The 25,723-nt window shown below is 31.9% G+C and overlaps 2 protein-coding genes across 2 annotated transcripts in view; both read right to left on the minus strand.

Annotated features, from left to right (window-relative positions):
- Nucleotides 1-25,723, minus strand: part of LOC129804969 (translin) — a 239,470-nt gene that overhangs the window by 84,784 nt on the left and 128,963 nt on the right. The window lies entirely within an intron of this gene.
- Nucleotides 1-25,723, minus strand: part of LOC129804965 (transient receptor potential cation channel trpm) — a 117,903-nt gene that overhangs the window by 73,704 nt on the left and 18,476 nt on the right. The window lies entirely within an intron of this gene.

The following is a 25,723-nucleotide window of genomic DNA, read 5'->3' on the forward strand; positions in this document are numbered from 1 at the left end:
ACTGTGATAAATTGTCCGATAAACGATACTCCTGACATTTTCATTGCGTAAGGGAGTGTTTTGAGAGAAAAAAATGTATGCATATTACGTCTGATAATGGTACCATTACTCTGCGTTGAAAAATAAAATACTAAAACGGGAGCAAAATCTAAAGTCGTGAGGAAAATTGGTGTAAGATGTATTGTTGATGTAATGTTGTAAATTATATCTCTGTTTTTTTTTACAACTGAGCCGACAAGTGAAGAAATATTCTTTTGATGGTCTCTAAAAAACCATATCGGAGAGGTGACATACTACGTAAAAAAAGAACATAAGATAAGCTTTTCATACAGAATAAAATCTAAAAAATAACACTCATAAAAGAATTCTTCATGATTCTCCAACATAACTCACAATATTAACATTCCAGAGTGCAAACTACAGAAATTGCAAACAACAATTTTGAGAATGTAAAACACATTAAAAATATGCCTGTGATGGTTACTACAAATCGTCGGTTGCCTCAGCAACTGTGCTAACTGCATTTCTCAGCGAGCACAGTTAGCAGAATAAAATAGGATTTTCAGCATTTTTTTGCTGAATCGGTCTGCTGGCCAATCAGCAGCTCTCGAACAAAAAGTGCTAAGCAAATACATAAAAATGGCACTGTTTAGCGCTCGCAGTGGATGATGGCAGAACTAAATACTGCCGGTAGATGGCGCCAGGAAGCATTTAGCAGCAAATTTTCTCTTTCATTTTTTTTCTTTTTCTCTCAAAATGTCAAAATGGACTTGGAATTTCCCCTGAAATTATTTATCAACTTGGGGGATATTATAATCACGATTTTTATTACTTGTATTATTATAGGAATTATGCTGCGGTATGCTGCCTATAGAGAATGGTCAAATAAGAGTATTAAACATACTCCCGCCCAAAAATGTTGCATTTTTTAGTGAATTGCGTCATTATTTTCCCGAGAAAAAAAAATATTTTTTTCTGAGCAAATATTCAGTCGGGGGTTATAAAATTATTCATTATTTATGAAAAATATGTTTTTTCTTTTGCAAAAAGCATATTTTCCTCAATTTTCGCAATTAAATATTGGCATCTTTCCTGGAACAGCCATTGATGTATTATGCTCACAGTCGGTCACAACTATTGTAATTGATCTTGAAACAGGATTTTTCTACTTTTTTTTACTTTTTTATGGTAAATAAAGTTGCAGATGCATTTAAAAAAATCCATTTAAAAGTTGTGACTCCCCCACTTAACTCTTTCGCCTCTTTTGGGACTCTGAATACACAAAGCAGCATATGAATACTTTGTGGAAAACAATGTTTTTTTTAATTATTCAGAACTGATAAAAATCCTATTCTTGTGAATGATTACAAACTATAAGGATGTCTAAATGTAAAATATTTTTTTGTAGGACCTCAATTAATTTCTGAGCAAAGATATTTTTTATTTAAAAAAAAAAGTGAAATTAGCTTACAGTATATGCTGCGGTCCGGAAAGAGTTAATGAGTTCAATAATGCCTTTTAAAAATACTACAAAAAAAATTCTATGGATACTACAAAATAAAATATAATTGTTTTATCACAATTTAAGTTGAAAAATTTACATAAAAGCGTTTTTGTTTGTTGCGGCAAATGCGGAAAAAATATATTTTTTTATGTTATAAAATGTTTTATATTTTACAAGTGAAATAAATGTATGATCCGTGCACGATGCATATGCATAATGTATATGCTGCATATTTATAAATTGCTGTATATTTATAAATTTTCGATTATAAATTTTCTAAAGCGCATTTTTACGCAAAAAACTACTTTTATTATCGTGGTAAAATAACAAACCAACAATTATCGTTTTTTTTTAATACTGTACGTATTCTTTTTTAAATGAAAAATTTATTCAATTTGATGATTCATTTTTTAAATTAAAATGATATGCATTTATATTTTTTAGAAGAGAGTTTTTAAATACCTTTAAAGTCAGGAAAATATGCTAATTTGTTGGAAATCATTTCAAATAATTTTGAGTAGACTGTGTATACCATTAAATAAAAATTATAGAGGCTCTAAATTCTATATGTTCTTGATCTTCTTAGTATTTCCATGAGGTTCCGAAGTTTTTTCAATATTTCTCGAATTTAGAATTCATTAAATATCAAAATATCTTGAGAATTCCCAAGAATTTCTTGGGTTATTAATTTTTTTAAAATCACAGCGGACAAGAATTCTTGGCAATGCAATTTTAATTTAGGTGTAGTATATTTTTTTATAAATGAATTCACAATATTTTTTGATAAAATTAGACAAAAAAAATTAAATTTATTGGTCGGAAAAGGTTTAAGAATACATATTATTCAAAATATATTATAAATATGATTTTTTAAAAATTTTGTGAATTTTAAATTTTTTTGCTTTATTTTTTAATGTCAAATGTGGTTATTGTAAGAATCATAAAATTGTAATAATGGAAAAGGTTAACCTTAGCTTCTACTCAACTCAGCAAAGACAAAAACCAAGTGCATTAAAGTCTCTCACTCGATTGGGGAAAAAGAATAACTTCGACTAATTGCCACTGCGATCGCTAGTGTAACTTCGAGGTTAGCAGAGCTCAGCTGAAAAAATATATGTTTTCAGCTGATTTGAAAAAGCTTAGCATTTGGTGCTCGCTGGGTTGCTTTGTGTCAGCATTCGATCTAAGCAACGCATCGCTGCGCGGCGTTTGCAACAAATGCAGACACAAAGCGGATGCACTTAGCACAGTTGCTGAGGCAACCGACGAAATGTACCAATGATCTTAAAAGTGAATATTATGAGTTTTCGCCTCTTTCCACGGATAAACTATTCTTAAATTAAAAGCATAGGGAAATTGTCTTCAGAATCTTAAACATTTCTAAGAATGATGTTTTATTTCATTTAATTAAATCTTGGTTATAAAATAATTAAATTCCAGTGAAAGACCTCATATTTCATTTCCTGCTTCTTTATCTGATTATTACCTCTTGGATTTATCAAATGCGGAAAGCATAGATATTATACCAATGCTCCATATTTAAGGAGTAAATGATATCAGAGTCCTGAGAGAAGATAACTTACTTAAATTCTTAGTTTACTATCGTCTTAAGTTTATATTTCAATTTTGACTAGAAGATTAATATAGCTTTCGTGGAATTAGAGAATTTAGGTTTCCATCTAAGCTCTGTTATTTTAAGGTTTGTTGCATTTGCCATTAAATTCCAAAAGAAAATAAAAATATATTAAAATGAAAATCCTTTTTCTGAGAATAAAAATCATCTTACAGGTTGTCTGAAAAGTTCGCGTAAAAGACATAAAGGAAAAACCTCATAAATCCAACGCTATTTTTTTTTTAACAAAATAATCTTCTATACTATAACCTCAACGCACTTCACCCAATGACCCTTCAATAAAAGTCTAAACCATGGTGGAAATGTGTTTCTGGGAGGTCTCCATAATATGCTTCTATGGCTGCTATTACTCCTTTATTCGACATAAACTGTTATTCCGTAGACAGATCTACGTCTTATGCAGAGAGACGGCTTATATTACGGTAAGTCGTACCTTGGCTTAAGTCGTAAGTATGTCTAGCAAATTAATAATAATAATAATAGATTTATTATTTATTATTATTATTAATAATAGGTGGATTATTAGCAGTACTTAAGCTCTGAGTTCACAAAAATCATTCAATCGTAAGGACCCAGTTGGCCGAAAAAATAGACTCAGGCTGATGCTCGAGAATATTGAGACACGCTCAGAGCAAAAACCGGCTATATTAATAGGTAAATGCATATACGATATACTGTTTTTGAGTTGTCAACAAGTTGGTTGACTTCAAATTGGATTCAATGCTGGGATCAGCCTGATTTGTTTTGGGCCTATAAGCAACAGAAGTGAAATAATTTATTAAATTAATTAGATGATTAATCAAGGTTTACCCTAGATACAAAAAGTAATATGTATAGGACTATACATTAATATATACATATATACATTAGTGACGGATAAATTTCTTTACTTTTCTGGACAGATAGAAGTACCTGGTGGAAGTCAAATTTAGAGAATACGCTGGATGACATGACCAAGGCATTCGTAATTCGAATCTTTAAATTTCGACATTGTCGAAATGCCTTCGTGAACAAGTGTTTCGTCAAAATGTTTGGGTTATATTGGTCCAAAAGTGAACAGTAATATTCGAAGTTAATTTTTCTACCTCATTCAAGATAATCAATTAATAAGAATCTTGGACATTAATGCCAAAACCATATTAACCGATTTTTCAAATTTTGTTTGATTCGGAAGTGAATATTTAGCTTCAGTCTACTGAAATAATTCTTACATCAATTTAGGATCATAGTTAATAGGTCCAAGGCTTGTCCGTAGTTACAACTCGATTCATAAAATCAGTTTTAATGTAATTGATCCAAATGAGGCATAAAATCTTAAACTGGAAAAGGTTTTTTTTTTAATTTTTAACGATTTTTTAAGCAGGTTTTTATACACAGGAAAAAATATTTCGTTGTTCGTAAATGTTTGTGAATTCTTACTGGGGACTTACAAAATGCTCGTAAATCGTACAAACCAAGAAAAAGTTTGTAATTGTAAAAGTTTGTAAAAGTTTGTATTTATAACAAACATTACTCGTAACATGGTCACTTGACGAGTATTTTCTGTTTCTTTTTTACAAACATTTGTTCGTAATCGTCGTAATCGTAAACACATTTTTTTTTGTAAAATTTTGTTATTTGTTCATAAAGTTTTGGCAGGCAAATAGAAATGTACGAAGAAATATTTGTAAATAAACAAAAAATGCTTGTCAAGTGATCATCTTACTAACAATGTTTATGAAAAAGTACACACTTTTACGAAATTTTTAACGGGCTATACGATTTACCGAGCATCTTGTAAGACACCCGTAGAAATTCATAAATATTTTCGAACAATTTTATGAAATCTTTCTTTTCATTGTGCATAATCTTTTTTACAAAATATATTGCATTTATTCGTTTAAGATGCCTATAATATGAGCAATTTTAGGCCTAGTCACATTTGGGGCATTTGGGTCTGCATAAACAATAACATAGATTATTTTCTCAATTCCTGCGGGCTCATGGGCATTTTGGACTTCCACTGTTTGGCTTACAGACCACCTCGAAACTCAAATGACCAACCGCAAATAATTGATTTTAAAGGGACAAATCCCCTAGTCCTGAAAAACCCTAGTTGAAAAACTATTAACTATTGAAAAACTATTAATAAATGGAAATTAGTGAGTCGTGATTAATTCCCCAACAACAATGTGATTTTCCTGACAAATTGTGTAGTAAAGTTATATAGCAGCAGTACGCTCAATGTTACTCTGTTGTTCTTCACAAAACGCTGAATTGAAAAAATCATAAACAATAAAAAAGTATGGTTTCAGATTTATGAATGAATATCAGTTTACGTTGTGCTTTAATAAATATTCAATAAGTGAATATTAAGTGAGTGGTTGGTATAACAAGTTCAGCTCATATTTAGTTTAGCTGATGGCTCAAAATTTCTTTTTTAACAACGCAATGCGACATCACAATTCCATAATAAATAGAATGATGCAGTCAAATTCAAATCAATTAAATAACAAAAATATACTGTATATATTTATTTATATATTTTATTTATTACTGTATATACTGTATTTATATAATCAAAAGAATAGTTTAACATAATATAATCAAATTTTCTTAGTAGGGGAGACCGGGGTACCTATAGCCAGGGGTAGAATTATTCAGTGGATTTTTCTCGTTTTTCTTAAAATGTACATCGAGCAAAGTATTTTTTAATGAAAGTAGGAACACATCTCCATATTGCCAGAAATATTTATAAGTCTGATCCTATTATCCTACAATTTAGAAGCATTTTTATAAAATGGGTATAAAATTGTAATTTTTATGTTACAATTTTTGGCCCAGCATTTGGTTTTCTAAGATGTTAGTCAAAATCTCATAGCTTTACTTTGTTTCTGGTTTAATAAAGTTAATTAAGAGATATTTTTCACTTGGATAATAATTATCTCCTTTTTATATAAGATGATAAACACTGAAACAGCCCTCGGAGCAGATGTATCCACTCTTCCGTGGCGGGATAAAACTCTTCATGATTTTTCACTAATACATGGATAATTGTTAGACGAAAAAGTACTATTGATATTCCAAGCAATATTGCCATTCGGATGAAAAATTTGTGAAATAGATTTTTTCAGAATATTTTCATCAATTTTGCCGCAATTAAAAAATGTCATAAAAAGTCTGCTAAAGCCTTTTTCATTAAAATTAAGTGACATATTTAGCATCAGTGGACTTCAATGTATCAAGCAAAACAATATTTGGTATCTCCAGTTTAAAATTTCGTCTGGGAAAACTGATGGCAATTAGTACCCCAAAAGTGGCTATATCTTCCCAGGCCGGGGCAAGTGTAGCCAATGTGTCATACTTTTTTCATTATCCTCTCTAGAAAAAGGCCAGGATTTGAGAGCTTTGAACTACACTGTTTCATACAGCCAATATCCTAATGCTACTTATGAAACATAAATATATTAGACAAACCTTATCATTTTTTCACAAATCACGCTCGAAAAAAAAGCTTCATTTGCTGGCTAATTCTACCCCTATCTCCCCTACACAATATCAATAATAAATCGTATTTAGATTTATAAATTTGGTAAGTGGTCCAAAATGGAACAAAAGAGCATACTTAGAAGTTCGAATATTTTGCATTTTGGCTGAAATTTTATACAATATAATTTTCCATTGAATAATTCGTTTTATAATAGCCTATAAATTTAAACCTATTCATAAATCGTAAGTTAGGCTTTAAATAACAACCAGCTTTAGGTATTATTCAGAGCCTTAGCGCTAAGATTTGAATGATTGAAATTAATTTGGGATTCGATTTTTCCACGACGATTAATGATGGACAAATTAAATTGTCTCTGGCACCTTCTCTTTTTACATCCGAATAGTTATTGTACAAACAATAGAAGTTACAAGGGCCGTAAAATAGAGTACTTGGAAGATGGAGGGGTGGGAGGAAAACAAAAACCATATTAATGCTCCTAGGGTCGACTTATGGGGGCTTTCTCCGTAGATCAGAAGTTCGTATCTCTTACTGTTTCGCCTCTAGATGGGTGACAAGTTTACGGACAGAAAAAAAAGAATATTTAAAAAAAGATTTGGCACTTACGGGTACTTAACCGGTTCATTATCGATGAAAAAATTCAAATTTCACCAAATCTGTTAAAAATGAGCCTTCCAAAGTGGTTGACCATTGACCTTCAATAACTCAAAATGGCGAATTTTCCGGACATAGGTATGCTTGAACGAAATGTTGGCCTGGACTACCTCTAAAACATATACGAAAATAATTGAAAAAGCTCAGGCCATTTTTGATAAAAACAAAAACTGAAAAATGTTGTTTTTAAGGGATGGCGGTGGGGAAGGGATGGAGAGTAAAAAAAAACGTCCGGATCTGGAGATATTGTTTTTTTTTAATTGGGGGTCATGGAAGACCAGAAGTTGATATGTGTTACCGTTTAAGCTTCAGGACGGTCACAAGTTGAAAAACAGACGATTATATAACTGCTCCCTCTTTGAGTTCGAACAGCACAAGAAGGGTAAGAAGAAAGGGAATATCTTTTCTTCGCATTTTTTTTCTTTTGCACATCTAAAACAATGAAGAAATCTAAAAATTACAAATTGAAAATGATTTTAAAATACCCTATTTTTCCCTAGGCAATTGAATTATTCCGTTGGAAATATTTTTCAAAATTTTACTCTCGTTGGCTTATTTGAAAAATTAGTTTGTAGTAGAGCTCTGCAAAATTGATTTAGTTTTGCTATTTTTTGTGAAATAGGGGCACAACTCTTAAGAGTTCAACTGTTACTAATGTTCCAAAAAGATTTATACACATTTTAAAAAAAACTGTAACATTAAGGAATTGATGCTTACATTAAAAAAAATAATAAAAAAACACAAAAACAAATGAACAGTAAAAAATTAAATTCGAACAGTGAACTACAACATTTTGGATAGTAAAAACCTAAATCTCTACATAACAGAGACTAATAAGGGCCTCGACATACTTGAGGATTAGCCGAGAGACGGCTTAGCGTAATTATATTAGATATAAAGGTTAAAGTGCATTTCCATCATTTCCCACTAAGTCGTCTCTCGGCTTAAGTCGTACGTGTGTCTAGGGCATAAGGGCAGAATCACATTGACAGTTAAAAGCTCACCGTATTTCGTTAATTTACGCATTTTCATTGCAATTCTTATGCAAATTCTCAATTACCGTATTACCTTATCTCATACTCGGTGGCACTAGGTGAAAATAATATAAGAAAATTGAAGAAATAAAACGAAAATGTAATAAACGGTGAGTAAAAACAACTACGAATTATTTCTCTTACAGTTTTTTGCGCACTATTTATCGAATTTTCGTATTATTTCTTCGATTTTCCTAAATTACTTTTACCGAATGCCACCGAGTATGAGATAAGGTAATGCGTAAATTAACGAAATACGGTGAGGCTACGGCGAGCATTTTATTCACCGAGAAAAATTTGGATGGTATTTTCTACAAATCATGTCTTTAAATTCTACTGCCTCAAAAGATAGTAGAAATTACCATCCTCCATAGAAACTTTCCTTTAGAATCCACCATCTTGACATTTTAAAATTTACTATCCCATGGATAGTAAATTCTAACAGCCGGATGGTAAAATCTACTATCCTCCTTTAGATTTTACCTTGACCTCTCTTAGATTTTAATATCCGGGAAGTAAATTTTACTGGCCGCATATTAGATGTTAAAATTTAACTGGAAGACAGTAAATTTTAACGGAGGATAGTAATTTGGATTGAAATTACTATCCAAGCCAGTAAAATTTGCCATCCTGCTGTTAGAATGTCATTTTGGAATATCGTGGGTGCCGATGCAACGGTTCCCGATATACTTTGAATATATTATAGGAATTCGTGGCGCAGCTGGAAGATGCTGGACTGTCATCACAAAGGTCGCGTGTTCAAATCTCGGCGCAGTCGTTCAATTTTCACACACCAAAATGGCTTGAAATACAGAGAAAGTCATCCAAGAAGGGCCCCAAGCCCTCAAACAATGGCCAAAAATCAATGAAAATAAGGAAAAATAAATTTTTCCGACATTTTTCATTCTAATATGCGGCTAGTAAAATTTACTATCCTGCCGGTAAAATTTACCATCCGGCTAGTAAAATTTAATATCCGGGATATTAGAATTTACCATCCGGCTATTAGAATTTACTATCCATGCAATAGATTCTACAATTTTTGACAGTCTAATTTAATATCGCGTTTGCTGGGTGACTTTTTTACTATCCGGCTATTAGAATTTTGTATGGAGGATGGTAAATTTTACCATCCACATTTTTCTCGGTGTTGTCAATGTGATTCTGCCCTAATTTATATAAATTAATAACTAGGATCGAAGGAACACCTATTGGCTCTTTAAGAAATCATATCCTGGATCTATCGGCACCCTATTTTGTACAATTTGGAATATGGCATTTGAACATGTATCCTTACAAGATAGAAAAATGAAAAAATGTCTTGCATTTTATTAGATAAATTATAAGAGATTTCTAAATTTCAATATTTTGATTAAATTGTCATTAGGTATTCTCTGTCGAACAGGTGTTCCTACCTTCCATCCTACGAAACATAAATATTTAACTCGCATGAAAATATCACTGCTTTTAAAGTTCTAAATTGAACACTGATCAAAATTTCACTACTTTTCTGACTAAATTAAATTTATTATTTGTGCAGTGTCGTCACAAAAGATATAAACAATTTTTATTCAGATATTAGCTCAAGATAATTATTCAAAAAAAGTTAAACAATTTTATGCCATCTGCTAAATTTAAATGAACGATATATTCCTAGAATTCGAGTAGTAAAACAAAACTTGATGATAGCAATAGTTTGTAAATAAAATATTTAGTTATGCTATTTCTCCTATTCATATGCATATTGATTTAGTTGCTGAAAATGCAAAATGAAACATAAACTTTGAATTATTAATGTTGACATATACAACCTTATTGCGAGGTTCGTAATATCAACTATTGTGAAATTAATTGTATAAAATGGTTTGAGTGAGATAATTATGAAAATGGAATACTTTTATCTTATCGCACTTTCTTTGAGCAATCTTAATGAGTTACTGGTGTTTAGTCACAGAAGATGTCTGACATTTTAAGCATTGCAGAAATGCTTTTTTATTAATGGTAAAAGCATTGCAATAAATTTTACAATTATTCACCTGTTCTTTAGATAAATTCCGTGCGTTTAACTCCATTAAATTCGGAAATATACAAAATGGAGTGACCTTCCGTATGAATTTCAATCTCTTCCCCGCGATACTCTGACGGAAGCCTTTAGTCATGATGGCTCGGATATGTATTTTTTTTCTACCTCACCAAATGAGAAAAACCAGGGAAAAGGATCGAAAAACAACCACGAAAACCACACTGTGGAAAAATGTTCACCGCGCCCTATCCACCCCTTTTTTGCGGAAAAATTGATAGAACACTGAAAATATATCACAAAATCCCTCGATTCACTTATATTATGTTGGTTTTATTCAACTCCCTTCCTTGCTATATATGACATCTACTTTCAACACACATTTATTTTAATTTTGACATCCATGGCGAGCATATGAAATTTATATTTGGGATGACATCCGCGTGGATTATTGTGGACGATAAATTTAAAATTACCACACACACATACACGCCCTTGATGAGGGATATTGATGTCCTAATAGAAATTCAATAATGGCAAATTAATATATTCATTGAAAGAATTAAGACCGTTTACACAGGTGAAATAAAAAGGGAAATTATTTTCCCTGGGAGCACCTGAAACTCCGCGATTTCAATTGTGATATTTTCGCGCGCACTTTGAGCACCAAAACCCGACTAAATCCACTGTCTGCAGTCAAATCAGTCAGAACTATAGCCTAAGGCATTATCTAAGTTGATGTCAGTGAAAATTATCTGGTGTTTAAAAAGCATTCACATAATAGATTGTAAGTCTTCCAAATTGATAATAAATTTCCCAAACATCTTCCCATTATTTATTTAACTTTATAGAGTAAACATTATGATTAATATGCCCTTCGGTTGGATTTTACTTGTATACCATCAGATTAATTCTAGAACATTTATACACTGAGAAAAAGAGGGTGCGATTAACTTTTTTTTCCTCAGAACTTTAACACTTTTTAAGTGTAAAAATATATCAACATTTTTTAATGTTAAATTTATACCTTTTTAAGGGCAAAATTAAAATGAAAAAGGGTAACTTTAACCCCTAATACACCTAAAAAGGGTAATATTTACACCGATTTCGGATCAATACTTCAGGGTATAATTAACATTTCCGGAATGTTATTTTAACTTTTTCGGATTTCTCTCAGTGTAGTATTTGATATTATAGGGGTATAGTGCTCACCAACTAATACACATTCGTAAGTAGGGGAAAGTTCCCATATACTTCGTACCTGTACGATCCCAAGCTTGGCAATAATTAAATTTTTCATCTGTTTCTGAATAAATGTGACATCGCAATTTATTTTTAAAACTAGGCACTCCGCCTAGATTTTAAAATACAGTAGTTGTCAAAAGTTTGTTGCGTCATGTATGTTCAAGAAACCAGATTCAAAAATGATAGAAAGAAATAGGTTTTAATTTTTTTTTCATTTTGCAAATTGGCTGTCTGTAATCCATAAATCTTATTAATGTATTTCGAAAAAAAATACTTCACTTTATTTCATATATAAAAAAAAATGTTTTCTAAAAATGGTTCATTTTTCATGTGCCAAAAGTTTGTTGCCTCATTTGAAAAGATACTCAAAATGGTCAAAAACATGCAAACAACTTAAAGTAAACCGGCTATATTTTGAGTTTATGTCATTTGAGATCCCAATGGTGGTTTTGCAGATTTCTAAAGTTGACAATGGTAAATACATGTGTATAAAAGTGATAAACAACAAGTAATAATCAAATGAGGCAACAAACTTTTGACGCATAAAAAATGATCAACTTTTGGAAAACAAGTATTTTTTATATAAAATAAAATGAATTTTTTTTTTCGAAATACATAACAACGATCTACGGATCACAGGCAACTTAACTTGCAAAAAGAAAAATTTTAAAAAGTAATTTTTCTATCATTTTTTGCACCTGGTTTCCCAAACATACAACATGAGGCAACAAACTTTTGACGCTCACTGTATGCGTGCGACGAGTCACATTTATTCAGAAATATATGAAAAATTTAATCATTACGAAGCTTGAGATCGTACAAAGCACGGGCACTTTCCCCAAGTTAAAATTAGAAGACGAACTTGAAGAATAGTAATAACTCCGAATTGGGTAATTAATTTAATTTAATTATCTTTTAAAAATTCCTTACAATAAATATCGAGTAAAACCATATTTCCAGACCTATCACTTCCTTGAGCGGGCCTATTCCAATTAAAATTTGTGAAGTATTTGAATATAATAGGGATTGGAAAGTGAATACACTGTGAAAAAACGGGGGTGCGATTAACTGTTTTTGCTCATAACTTTAACACTTTTTAGGTGTAAAAACATATCAACATTTTTTAATGTTAATTTTACACATTTTTAAGGATAAAATTAACATGAAACAGGGTAACTTTAACCCCTAATACACCTAAAAAGCATAATTTTTACACAGATTTCGGATCAATACTGCAGGGTAAAATAAACATTTCCAGAATGTTATTTTAACTTTTTCGGATTTCTCTCAGTGTAATAATGAAAACCATGTTAATTATTATGTGATGGATGATTTACAGAAGAGTCCTCTAAAGATGCCAAATCGCTATTTCGAGCCATTTGGCCCTTAACTCAAATAGTGCCAGTAGGGGAATTCTGTAACAGTATGACAATGTGATATGACAAATTTAAAAATTTGTTTGTGAAAAATTTGGAAAAATGTAATTGAAAATCAGGTTCACATCAATTACTAAGAGCTTCATAGTAGTGGCCCTTGTAATATCCATTCGATGTTTAATGGCCTTTAATGTTGCCCTGTTCCCGAATTATCATGAAAATTTGTCATATGACATTGTCAACCTGTTACAGAATTCCGTTAATCGACCGCTGAACATATACGACTAAACAGAATGACTTAATTAGCTCAGATTTTTTGCGATCATTTTTTTTTCAGGAATTCTTCAAACTGTAAAATTCTGCGAAAATCTAATCCTTTGGAGGATACGAATTTTTTTCAGTGGAATGCCACCAATAAAAGCAAGTTCTTTGAATTGAATGAAATTAAGTTGAATAACAAAACAAGTAGTTAAAGAGAAATGCATTTATAATAAATGCATATGCGTGCAACCTTGTTCAGTGTGAAAAAGGACAGCTTGGGTATTCATGACACCCCAGAAGGAATGTGAAAAAAATCAATAAAGCATTAATAAATTATAGAAATTCAAAATAAAACATGAAATAAAACTGCATTTGTCAATATCAAGAAGTATATGAGCCCTATTGAAATTTTGACATGTTGTCAACTTCAAAAATAATCCCCTATAAAATATGGCATAAACCCAAAAACATAATATAATTGTGAAATATAACAATCACTATTGTTTTATTCAATTAATTAAATATAATTGTGAAAATTTTAAAGCACTCCAAATTAATTTCAATATCAAACGAGGTCAAAATCAATTATTTACTTTGCGTTTTCAATCAATCTCTTTCAAATTATTAATGTTAAATTTCAGTCAAATCCAAACAAAATTATATTTTTTTGAAGGATTATTCACTTGAATAGAAAGGAAGAATTTCCCAATTAATTTCTGATACAACAGGCTGAATAAAATTAAATTTCTATCGTGAAAATCCTTTTAAAAAATTCGAATATCCTAATGTTTTACCCTAGAAATATCTGATTTTAGGTTTATTGAAATTAATTTCTAATTATTCGAACCACTGGGCAAATTTACCCTCATTTTCCCTTATTCATTTTATACAGTTTTCCACTTGACATCATTCTTTAAGCAACATCTTCCAATTAAACAGGGCAGTGCTGTGTGAATTTAGGCTAAAAAAAACTCAAACTTTGTTGATAAATGAGTTTAGAGATAATTTATCAGTTTAACATAAACTCGATGACAACTACACAACAGGCATAAATTTTAAAATCTCAATAAATTGTCCTGGAATTTTATACAAGACATTTATTGTCTTCAAAAAATTTAATACAGATATAGTATTATGTCCAAGCAAAAATGATTAAACCTTGAGTAAATGATTGTTGTTACTCACAGAAGAAATAAACAAACTGAGAGTAGTTGAAAAACTTGTATTAATTAATGAATAGATTGTGTTAAACTGAACTTAACCCATTGTAGGAAAAACATCAAAAACATACCCTCAGAATGAAAAATGAGGTTGAAGTTCCTTCGGTACATTTGCATATCATCAATATTAGTAAAAGAGAATGATGTTCATAAAAACCAGAACAACATCGAAAATTCTCTCTACAATTTTTTTTGGGTCAAACACAGATTTAACATTATAGAACATCATCATGACTAAAAAAAAAGTCGATTGTGAAAACTGCCCTCTCTTGGAGTTCGAGCAGTTAAAAAAATGAAAAAAAAAACTCTACGGAAAAATACGTAAAAATATTCAAAAGGTCTTAATTGCTTGAATTCTACAGAAAAAATAATAATGTATAATTCATTGATATTATGACTTATAAATTATAAGGCAAGTTACGATTTTTCAGGTATAACAAAAATACGAAGATTAAATATTGAGCTAAGTATTTTCAAGTTGCCAATAAATTCAAAAGAATCTATTTATCTACATATATTAAATATAACTTATATTATTTTTGAAAATGAACCAATAAAAGAGGTGACAAAATCATGAGCTAGACGCTATAAGGTAAGGGAAGTAAGTATCGGCCAGTTAAGAAAAATGCTCAATAATTTGCTTAAAATAAAAGCTCTAAACCAATTTTTGGCATATTAAAATATGTCAATTGGAACTCTAGTATTCCATTTATCTATATCTCTACATTTGATTTCTTAATATTCAGAGAAATTAGTAAAATAATTGGTAAAATTGCAACCATGCACTGCGCATATTGCATCGGCCATATGAAAGCAGATGAGGGAGATATCGGCCGGGAGTGTAGCAGATATCGGCCAAAAAATAAAACCCCTTTAAAAATATTACAAATTTGAATATTTTTCTAATTAATTACGTGGTACTTGAAGAAAAACTGTCTGTCATCCACCCCTTATCAGAACCCAACCATCAGGATCAGTTTTTACCACTTTCCAGGGAGATTTTTAGTGAAGGGTGTCTGCATCTTCTCATTTTTCGCCATATTTTTGATCCAATTCTGGAGCTCGTATTTAAGGACAAGAAATCCAATTTCGGCTTGATTCACGATACTCCACAAGCTTAATTTATTCTTTTTCCTACTTAGTACAAGCTTACCAGTGATTTTCCGTTTGATTGTCTTCCGGAAAGTTTATCATTCAGGGTCATTCTGGGCACTCCTTACTTTGCAGACGTTTTCGAGAGGAATCACCTGCCGTCATGGCATCCAGCACGTTTTTCAACCCTTTCTCAGCATATTGCACATTCTAAGACATCTTTCAAGATGTTTAACATTGCTAAAATGCAAAATTCACCTGAGGAAATTCTTCTTCACAACAAAAACATAACCTCAACTGCTCGCGAAAATGACATCGACATGCGATGCAAAATGGCCGGTGAGCTCTGCACTTGGAACAAAACGTACTTATTCTCAATTAACAAATTAATTCGTATTATGCGTAGCGAGATAATTAAAAAGTGTTCTGATACTAAAAGTGGAATAACTGAGTAATATTTTTTACATTCTGACAGATTCGTAAATCATTTAAATAAGGTATAATTCCTTATTTTGTGTCACTGAAATTCTAGTATAAAATCATAAGAATTTGAGAAATGGCTGAATTTTGATTAAGACTTCAATACAGTGATTCAATAAATTAGATGAATAATTATATTTTCTTAAAAATTTGACGAAAAACTTAATTCAGAAGATTACATATGAACAAACGCAATATATTTTGCATTAGATAACTGGTAAAACGTAGTTTGTAAATTTTTAAATATTCATTTTATCTTGGTGGCCGATATCTTCTACAAGCTGGCCGATACAAGATACATGGCCGATATATACTTCCTTTACCTTATACCTCAAAAGTAGTTTTCGCATCATTTATCGATTATCAATTCATAACCGTTTTAGAAATAACTCAAAGTTACAGAGAATGCAGTAGACTCTCTATCAATTGGGCATTTGGGACCAAATGTCATCCGAATTATCGAGGTTTGGGCATCAAAGACATTGTAGATTCCACAAAAAGCGCTCAATTATAAAGGAATCACGAGAAAATAAGAGAAACTACAGCGAATTTGAGCAAATTTGCTTCAAAACAAACGCTAAAATTGTAACATTTTTTTTCGCCCAATTGAGAAAGAGTTCAATTGAGTGAGAGTCTACTGTAGTACAATAGACTTTTGGATAAAAAAAAGTTATCGGTTCATAATTGGTTCATAACAAATTGCCAACCGATTGGAACCAGTTCAAACTTGTCAGGAATTTCAATACCTTTCCAACCGTGACTCTTTCGGTTGAGAAATATGCTCTCTAGAACACTGATGGTAAAAATAAAAGGATCATCGACGACACTTTCAAAGTGTCTGTTTTTTACGTGTAATTTACTAAGTAATACAGAAATAAAAACATTGAAAACGACAGCTCTGGAGTTCGCTCAGGTGAGAGAAATACGTCATGAGTAATAAGTTAATGATAAAACATATTTTATTATCGTCACCGTGGCGCTGCTATAAGAGTAATGTTAAGAGTAAGAAAAGATGGAAAGAGAGGTGTATAGTATGCAAAATTTCAAATGTAAAACTTCGTGTGTTAGAAAAAGAGCAGTCTAGTGGAGTAATACGATCAGTAAAATATTACTCTTCCTGTTAATTGTTTCTAGAATTGTCTGAAGAATCTGAAAAAGAATTCGAGCAATTCTCCATGCGTGCCAACAGTTATTCGATCAGTTTTCGAGTGATTTTATGGCTGCCAACTTTGCACGCTGTTGTCAAATGCGAGAGAGGCTAGATAAAACACATCCAAGTGTTTTGCCTTTCTTGCAGTTCAGAAAGTATTAATCTTGCCATGTGACAACTCGGTAATTAATATGCTTATACAATTTCAAGTGATACTGACCGTGGTGTCACATATAAGATTAGTACCAAGATTAATACTTTCTGAACTGCGGGAATGGGAAAAAAGGATAGCAAGTATCTTACCTCTCTCTCACATTTGACCAGTGCGTACAAAGTTGGCAGGCATTAAATCGCTCGAAAACTGTCTGAATCACTGTTGGCACTCATGAAAAATTGCTCAAATTGCTTTAAAGGTTCAGAAAGTTCAGAAAGCAATTAATATGAACAGCAGTACCTTACTGATCGTGCAACCGTTACTAACACATGTATTTTTCTATTTAAAATTTTACATACTATAGCCTCTCTTTCCGTCCTTTTTTTTAATTCTTAATAATATTATATGTAACACCACGGTGATAACTTTTCAAAGGATTAAAGGATTCCATTCTTTTGAAAAAGATCAAATTGATTCATTTCATATATTATCCTTTTGTTCTTCTAGTGAACTGTTTTGACTTTGGGTTATTTTTTATAAAGGTTTCAAGGGACATATTTCTAAGCTAATTGGGCAATTTATGAATCACTAGAAAGGTTTATTCATCCGAACAACTGAAAATAAACGTCAAATGAAACATGTACGTCAATGGTCAAAACGCTACCAGAACAAATTTATTTTGACGTTTATTCGGTTTCAGCGAATCTTGCACACCTCTGATTTACATTCTAATATTGGCTAAAGAATTGTTTCTAAATCAATTTTAAAATTCGAGTATACCGTAAATTTACCAAGCTTTTGCCATCCTTGTTTTTTTGGAAAGAAAATTCAAATAATTTAAGCAGTAAAAATTTAAAAATCGCAAAAAATAAAGAAAAGAAACTCATCTTAAATCTATAACATTATCGTCTAGAAAAGTGTAAATTCTATGCATTCTAGTACAATGAATCGTAAGGATTCTGTGGCTGTTCCATCCCAAAATACTGTGAATACTAGAATAATGTGGATAAACCGGAATGTAGAGCATTCTCCCTCCATGACTCACAATTAAAATTTTATACCAGAGGCCTTTTAAAGTTTTAACATTAATTAATTTGCATGGAATAATATGTAGGGGTTTACATGTTCTCTACCATTTCCTTAACATCTTGGCAATATCTCTTCTTCAGTATTTTGTGGGCAAAACAGCCACCTCCCTCAATTCGACAACGTTAGGAGATCCCTTTTGTGGTTTTCCAGACACACTTTCTACTTTGGTTGGTGTTAAGTATCTCTCAGATAAGTATAACAATGGTTAATTTTCCAACATAAACCCCTTATAGAGACTAAACAAAAATTCAACATAAATGTGTTGTTACATGCAAGAATTCTCTCATAAGAAATTCCTTTGCTACTTATACAATTTTCTCAAAAGCACGCTACTTCTTCATGAATACATTTAAATAATTGATTTATTTATTGTTAAAGTGTCAGTGAATAAAAATTGTTGGACTTCCTTTTTATACCGATAAACATTATTTCCATCATTTCCTTCATGTCACTATGAAATATATTCTTCTAAATGAATTATATCGTGATTTTTCCACATTTTTTGTATATCGTATTAAAGATTTATGCAGAAATTATTTTAAAATGTTAAAAAGGTAATTGTTCAGTTTATAGGAGATGTGATTCTTTAAGTGGATATCGGATCAGTTAACCAAAATGGCCAGATCGAATGAAGTTTTAGTCACATTTCAAAAATTATACGATAGGTAGAAAATTTACGGTGAAATTGGGATGTTCAATGGTGACGTGAATCGTGTGCGGAGCTGGAAACTTGATTTACAAATCACAACTAAATTTTACTTCTCCTTTGTAGGACAATCCGAGGATTACCTAGGACTTTGAGATATTTTGTCACATTTGGATAATCGATACAGTTTGTAATGGTAAACAGAAAAAAATAATATAACTTGAACATCAGTTTTGTGTGCCAAGCCTGAAATATTTCCCCTACAAAAACTAATATTAAATGAAACTGTCAAGATGGTAACCGAATAACTCCGATCCGGATCCGAATAAGAGAGCGGGTACTGCAGTTCGTGCAAACAAATTGAGCTAACTTTATTTTCTTTAGGGTAAGGGCTTATAATTTTGACCAGTTTCTATTTTGGACACTTTGAGGATAAAATTGGACACTAAAAATAAATTGATTAAAATTATGGATTTTTATTCCAATATTTGATTAATTATGAATTCTATCTAGGGTAAAGTGGTAAAAGTTGGACAGTGGTACAATTTGGACAGGGCTTTTTGTTTTGATAAATTTAGTACTTCATTTTTATTTGTATATTTTTAATACTTTAGTTTTATAAATTAAACTTGTGTTTAAAAACAAATTTTGTACTGTATTTATCAAGAAAAAAGCCATGTCCAACTTGTAGCGGCGATTTGTCCAACTTGTAACACTAATTCCAAATTATATCACATTACCCTAAATATTTGTTCTTTTTGGAAGATTTTAACACTAAATACGTTAAATTTTGAATATGATTTGAGTTTTGCTTTGTTAAAAATTCTGTGTGAGCAATTGCTTACGAGAAATATGACAGAACTTTGTGTTTACTTCAGTCTTATTTAGCTGTAGTGAAGTACTTAGAATTTTTCTTCGCTTTTTTTGAGTGATATTATTGAATATTCATTGAATATTGTGTGAAGTGAGATTTGCTTTGTGAATTAGATTTTTCGTGTGAAAAATGGGAAATTTTCTAAGAGATTCACCAATGAGGTGATGCTCCATATTTTGGACAGGTGTTTTTCTCACGAAATTTCGTGAAGTTTTAGTTTTTGTGATGACTAAGCTGGACAAATGCCTGGAGAAACAAAGGAGCATCATCTCTACGAAAGAGATGTTGTGAGAAAAGCCTTGAAAGGCTCCCGGAAAGGCCAGGGAATGAGAGAATCCGCACGTACTTGGAGTACCGAAGTCAACTCACTTTAATGAATGATATGGAAAGTTTCCGGGCTTCTTGTGACATTCTACGTTTCCCTTACATGAACAGGAAGAGGACTTGGTAAGATTGGTTCATGAAATGAAGAACAATGGGCATCCTGTTGAGGCGAATTAGCTGTCCAAATATACAGCCAAGTTGTCCAAATTAATAACCAACTTGTCCAAAATAAGAGTCAAATTCACCTCTACATATCAATTCATTTTTAAACGTATTAAGACTAATTTTAGTAAAAACAAAGACGATAAACCTTTGCCAAGTTTCTAAACAACCCTTCTGAAAAAAAAGTAACAAAAAAAAGTCAATTAGTATCGAAAATATCGCACTTCAAACTTGGAACATCGATGCTTATAAGCAGACTGTCCAAAATTATAAGCCCTTACAATAGGGGAAGTGCTTATAATTTTGGACAGTCTGCATATAAGCATCGATATCCTAAGTTTGAAGTGCCATATTTTCAATACTAATTGACTTTTCTTGTTACTCTCTTTTCAGAAGGATTGTTTAGAAACTTGGCAAGCTATTTATCATCTCATTTTTACTCAAATTAGTTTTAATACGTTTAAAAATGAATTGATATGTAGAGGTGAATTTGACTCTTATTTTGGACAACTTGGTTATTAATTTTTACAACTTGTCTGTAAATTTGGACAGATAATCCGCCTCAACAGGATGCAAATTGTTCTTCATTTTATGAACCAATCTTACCAAGTCCTCTTCCTGGTCATGTAAGGGAAACGTGGAATGTCACAAGAAGCCCAGAAACTTTCCATATCATTCATTAAAGTGAGTTGACTTCGGTACTCCAAGTACGTGCGGATTCGCTCATTCCCTGCCCTTTCCGGGAGCCTTTCAAGGCATTTCTCACTGCATCTCTTTCGTAGAGATGATGCTCCTTCATTTCTCCAGGCATTTGTCCAACCTAGTCATCACAAAAGCTAAAACTTCACGAAATTTCGTGAGAAAAACACCTGTCCAAAATAAGAATCATCACCTCACTGGTGAATGTCTTAAAAAATTTCCCATTTTTCACACGAAAAATATAATTCACAAGGCAAATCTCACTTCAGGTCAAATGTACAAATCATCAGTAACGTGAATCAACACAATATTCAATGAATATTCAATAATATCACTCAAAAACAGCGAACAAACTTTGTTAGTACTTCATCAAAACTAAATAAGACTGAAGTAAGCCACGAAGTTCTGTCATATTTCTCGTAAGCAATTGCTCACACTGAATTTTCAACAAAGCAATTTCAACTCAAATCATATTCAAATTTTAACGTATTTAGTGTTAAAATATTCCAAAAAGAACAAATATTTAGATAGAATTCATTATTCATCAAATATTGGAATAAAAATCCATCATTTTAATCAATTTATTTTTAGTGTCCAATGTTATCCTCAAAGTGTCCAAAATAAGAAACTGGACAAAATTAGAAGCATTTCCCCTATATCTGTAGTCGTTGCAAATGACATATCGCTGCGTAGCGTTTGCAACAAAAATACAAAAGAAATGGAGTTAGATAAGTTGCTGATTCAACCAACGAAATCAGTCTTCAAAAACCTTCAGCTAAACTGCCCCATCCTGCCCTACCTCTTAGTACAAAAAAATTGAAGATTGACTGAGCCCAAGTATCGCAATAGCTGTGATCATGGAAGCATAATGCTTAATACAGCATAAAAAATCCCTTATTTTTTTCAACATTACCATCTATCATTCGATCCTTCATGTTTCATTCTTTTTTTTTTCCTTGTCGAACCAGTCCACTGCTAATCGTTGGTGAATTATTTATTTTGTCTATCCCTAGCTTTTGCGGACAAAAAATCGCTACATTAAATCGTACGCACGAATGATCAATGGAAAAAATCAGAAAAGCTTCTCTCCCAATCCATCCATGAAAAAAACATTGACTCGTAAGTGTGAGAAAAGAAGTCAGTGATTTCACTCGTGTCAGAGACAGATAATGCTCGACAAAAGAAAATCCCAAATTGATACACAGAATGAATCAATTTCACCAATAAAAGAAATTAGGGGGAAACGTTTTCGCAGAAAAGAGGAATATAAGTGGCATATGGATAGAATTATATTTACACTTAATTAGCAAAATCATAAAACTTTAGGAACTCCCTTTTCATTATAGAAGTTTAGGAATAGAAGACACTTTAAAACACACCCAAAAACTTTAGAGTAACATTTTTGCTTCAACATCTTCCAGCTATGATCAAGAGGATAAATTGCATTGTCTCTATTCCCAGCATTGTGAAACTTCTTCAAATTTTAGTCACGACATCCGGAAATTCACAGAATTCCGATCCATTGACTCAAATTTACAAAAAAAATTCTTATTCAAATGCTTAAAGTAGGGCTTTCGTTAAAATAGCTCTCATGTAAATATTTGGACATAATACAATATTGTAATCTCAATCTATAAATCAATCACAGGTGAGAAATTAATTACTAACGCTGTTGTTCAAGTGATTGATTTTTTCCAAGTGGAAGGAAACATTGTTATTTTTGGTATAATATTAAAAAATATAGATTATCTATTGCAATCAATCCACTCATCAATGTTCAATTTTGTCGTCGATGTGACGGTGAAAGAGGAAAAACTAAAATTATCCTTTGTATTTTCCGACAACACAACAGATAGCCTTATATATAGAATTAGACCAATTTGAGTCTACTCAACTGTGTGGAGTGTATAAAAATCATTAAATGTCGAATTGATGGCATCAAGATAAATAGAATTTATAAATAATTCAATTATTTTTGTGTCTTGTTAGTTGCGTGATAAAGTTTTCTTCCTTTGAAACGTAAAAATGTTTTAATAATCTACTGCAATTGACAATAGAAGACCCATTTAAAGCATGAAAATGCTCATTCTGTTCCACACTTTCTAATGAGAAAGTTTCTTGGTAGTGCTAAAAGTTTAATTTTCACACAAAATACACAGGAAAATTTAGTGTTCACATATGGACAAAAATAACAATAGAAAACTCGACAATTCACAAAAAAGAAAAGACATTCACTTAAAGGGATATTAAACGCAAACGTTTTTAATCGTCGATGTATAAGAGTTCGGTGTGCTCTAAAGTACAAAATTTGCGTAAAATTTAATATGTCCTCAATCTATTTGCTGTATATGAAAATGAAGTATGTGTATATTTTGAAATGGATATTTTATTGGGAAATGAGAAATATTGTTTGCATAATAAATCGAATTGGAAATGCTAAATGAAATTGTGAGAAGATTCCATGAAAATCTTCATATCTATACATCACGTGCTTGAAAATTTCATTCATTCAAAGTGAGAATTCATCACAAATTCATTCAATCGTCATGATAATATCAATTCCAATGTGATTCTCCATCTCCATATAAAATGTCCAGAGTATAGTGCTTTGAAAATTCGTTAGAATAAGTCGATGTGCGCAGAGGTATTTTTAAGTTAGAATAATCGCTCCCTGTTTAATTTTCAAAAGATTAGGAACGAGACAGATGGAGGGTGGAGTGGTATTACAAAGAAACAATTTCAGTTCTTGTGCATTTTTATGGTTTTTACAGAAGAATGAATTAATACGTCACTAAAATAGTACTAAACTCTCATATAAATTAAAATCATAAACTATAATAGGTAGTAGTCACCTCATGAGAATAATATATGGTGGATAATTCATAGATGGCACAAACCGCGCGAGGAACGAGAAGCGACAAAAGAGAAGAGCCGAACAGCAACGCGTAAAGCATACGTTATGGCCGCGGCACAGCTCTTAGATCGGTAAAATTCAATTAAATCAAATAATTCACATCCCTTTCCTTCTCAAAAGATTTGCATATGTCTACCTCATTCTTTTCGCAGTTCAATTTCGATTGATCTAAATTGAATTTGTTGTGATGTTCAAATGAAGTAGAAGAGTGTGAAAGAATGAGACAGACATATGCAAAGCCTGGGAGAAAAGGATTCGAATTTCGACTTGATGAAATTTTCCTGATCTAAATGACAGTATAAAGTAGAGTCTTTCAAATTATAAGGCTTAGTTAGGAGGTACAAATAACATTTATCACCTCCAAATTCGAACGATAGGAATTCCCCTCAATTCCTGTTCACCTCCAAGCGGGCTAAATACCTGATAGTCCCGTTACACTCATGTCAGGTGAGTGATAGAAAACTTCCCAACCCAACCCTAGTAGGAAGTCACGAACCTAAGGCTAACGAACAAGGGATCTGGAGGGGAATTCTGTAACGCTCTGGCAATGCCATATGACAAATTGGGTTCGAATCTTAGGAGAGTTTTTTCGAAAATGTGATTCTGTAGCCGTGACATTTCAGCTGACGTGGCATTGTCAGAAGTCACATATTTGAGATTTCTGGCAATTCAAAAGACAATGAATTTTGTTAAACAAATCAACTAAGACGTACTGTGTTTTCATAAATTCATTAAGTAAAGGGATTTCATTAAAAATTCAATGAATTGCATTTTCGGTATTTTCGAACTCATATGATATGATAAAAAAAAGCTCGAATGGCATTGTCAGGTTTCGAACTCACGCGTGACAATGTCACTAAAAATTACAGAAGTCCCCTACTGGTCCTACTTAGAGAGGGTTGAACGAGGGGCTAACAACCCTTAACCGTACAAGCAAGATTGCTACGAAAACTCGCAAGGAGCATCTGATACGACCGACTTTACGGCAACGACCTATCTGAATCTGATATAATCTGATAAAGGTCGTCACAGTTGTATGCATATGCAAAAGATATCAATGTCATGGGTAAGAGTGCGGAGCCACTGCCGCGAAGAAGATGGAGACTCAGTGTCAATGAACCTCACGTTTTCTATTCTTGAAACTTTGAGGTCGTCAAAAGCTTCAAATATTACGAATCCACGGTGAGCTGTGACAATACTGTGAAGATGGAAGTCAATGAGCGGATTGGAGCAAGGAATATACCCTCCCTTGCTCTTTTATCAATATTATGTTCTCGAAACGTCTCTCGGTCATCGAAGATCATAATATGTAAAACCACAGTAAGGCCCTTTATTACTTATGGTTTAGAAGTAGTGTCAATAACCCAAGCTGAAGAGCAATCGCTATTGATCTTCGAGAGGCGAATTTCGATATAACCTCAAATTTATAGTTTTGAAATCAACAATCGTTCTAATTTGAGAGATTCAGATTTAATAGACTCTACTATATGTTCACGAACAAGGTTAAATACTAAGCCTGATTCACTTCTTCTACAAGATACATCCTATGAGTATGAGATAACGTCTTCTAATTTCGCTTCAGTTACACGTAAGGAAAAATTTTACGATAGTTCATGGGAAAGTTCCCTGCATTCAATTCTCTTTTGAATTCTATCCTCTTTGAAATCAAAAAGACGTAAAAAGATAAAATACTTTTAAAAAATTG

Source organism: Phlebotomus papatasi, chromosome 2, assembly GCF_024763615.1.
Source record: "Phlebotomus papatasi isolate M1 chromosome 2, Ppap_2.1, whole genome shotgun sequence".
Classification (NCBI taxonomy): domain Eukaryota; kingdom Metazoa; phylum Arthropoda; class Insecta; order Diptera; family Psychodidae; genus Phlebotomus; species Phlebotomus papatasi.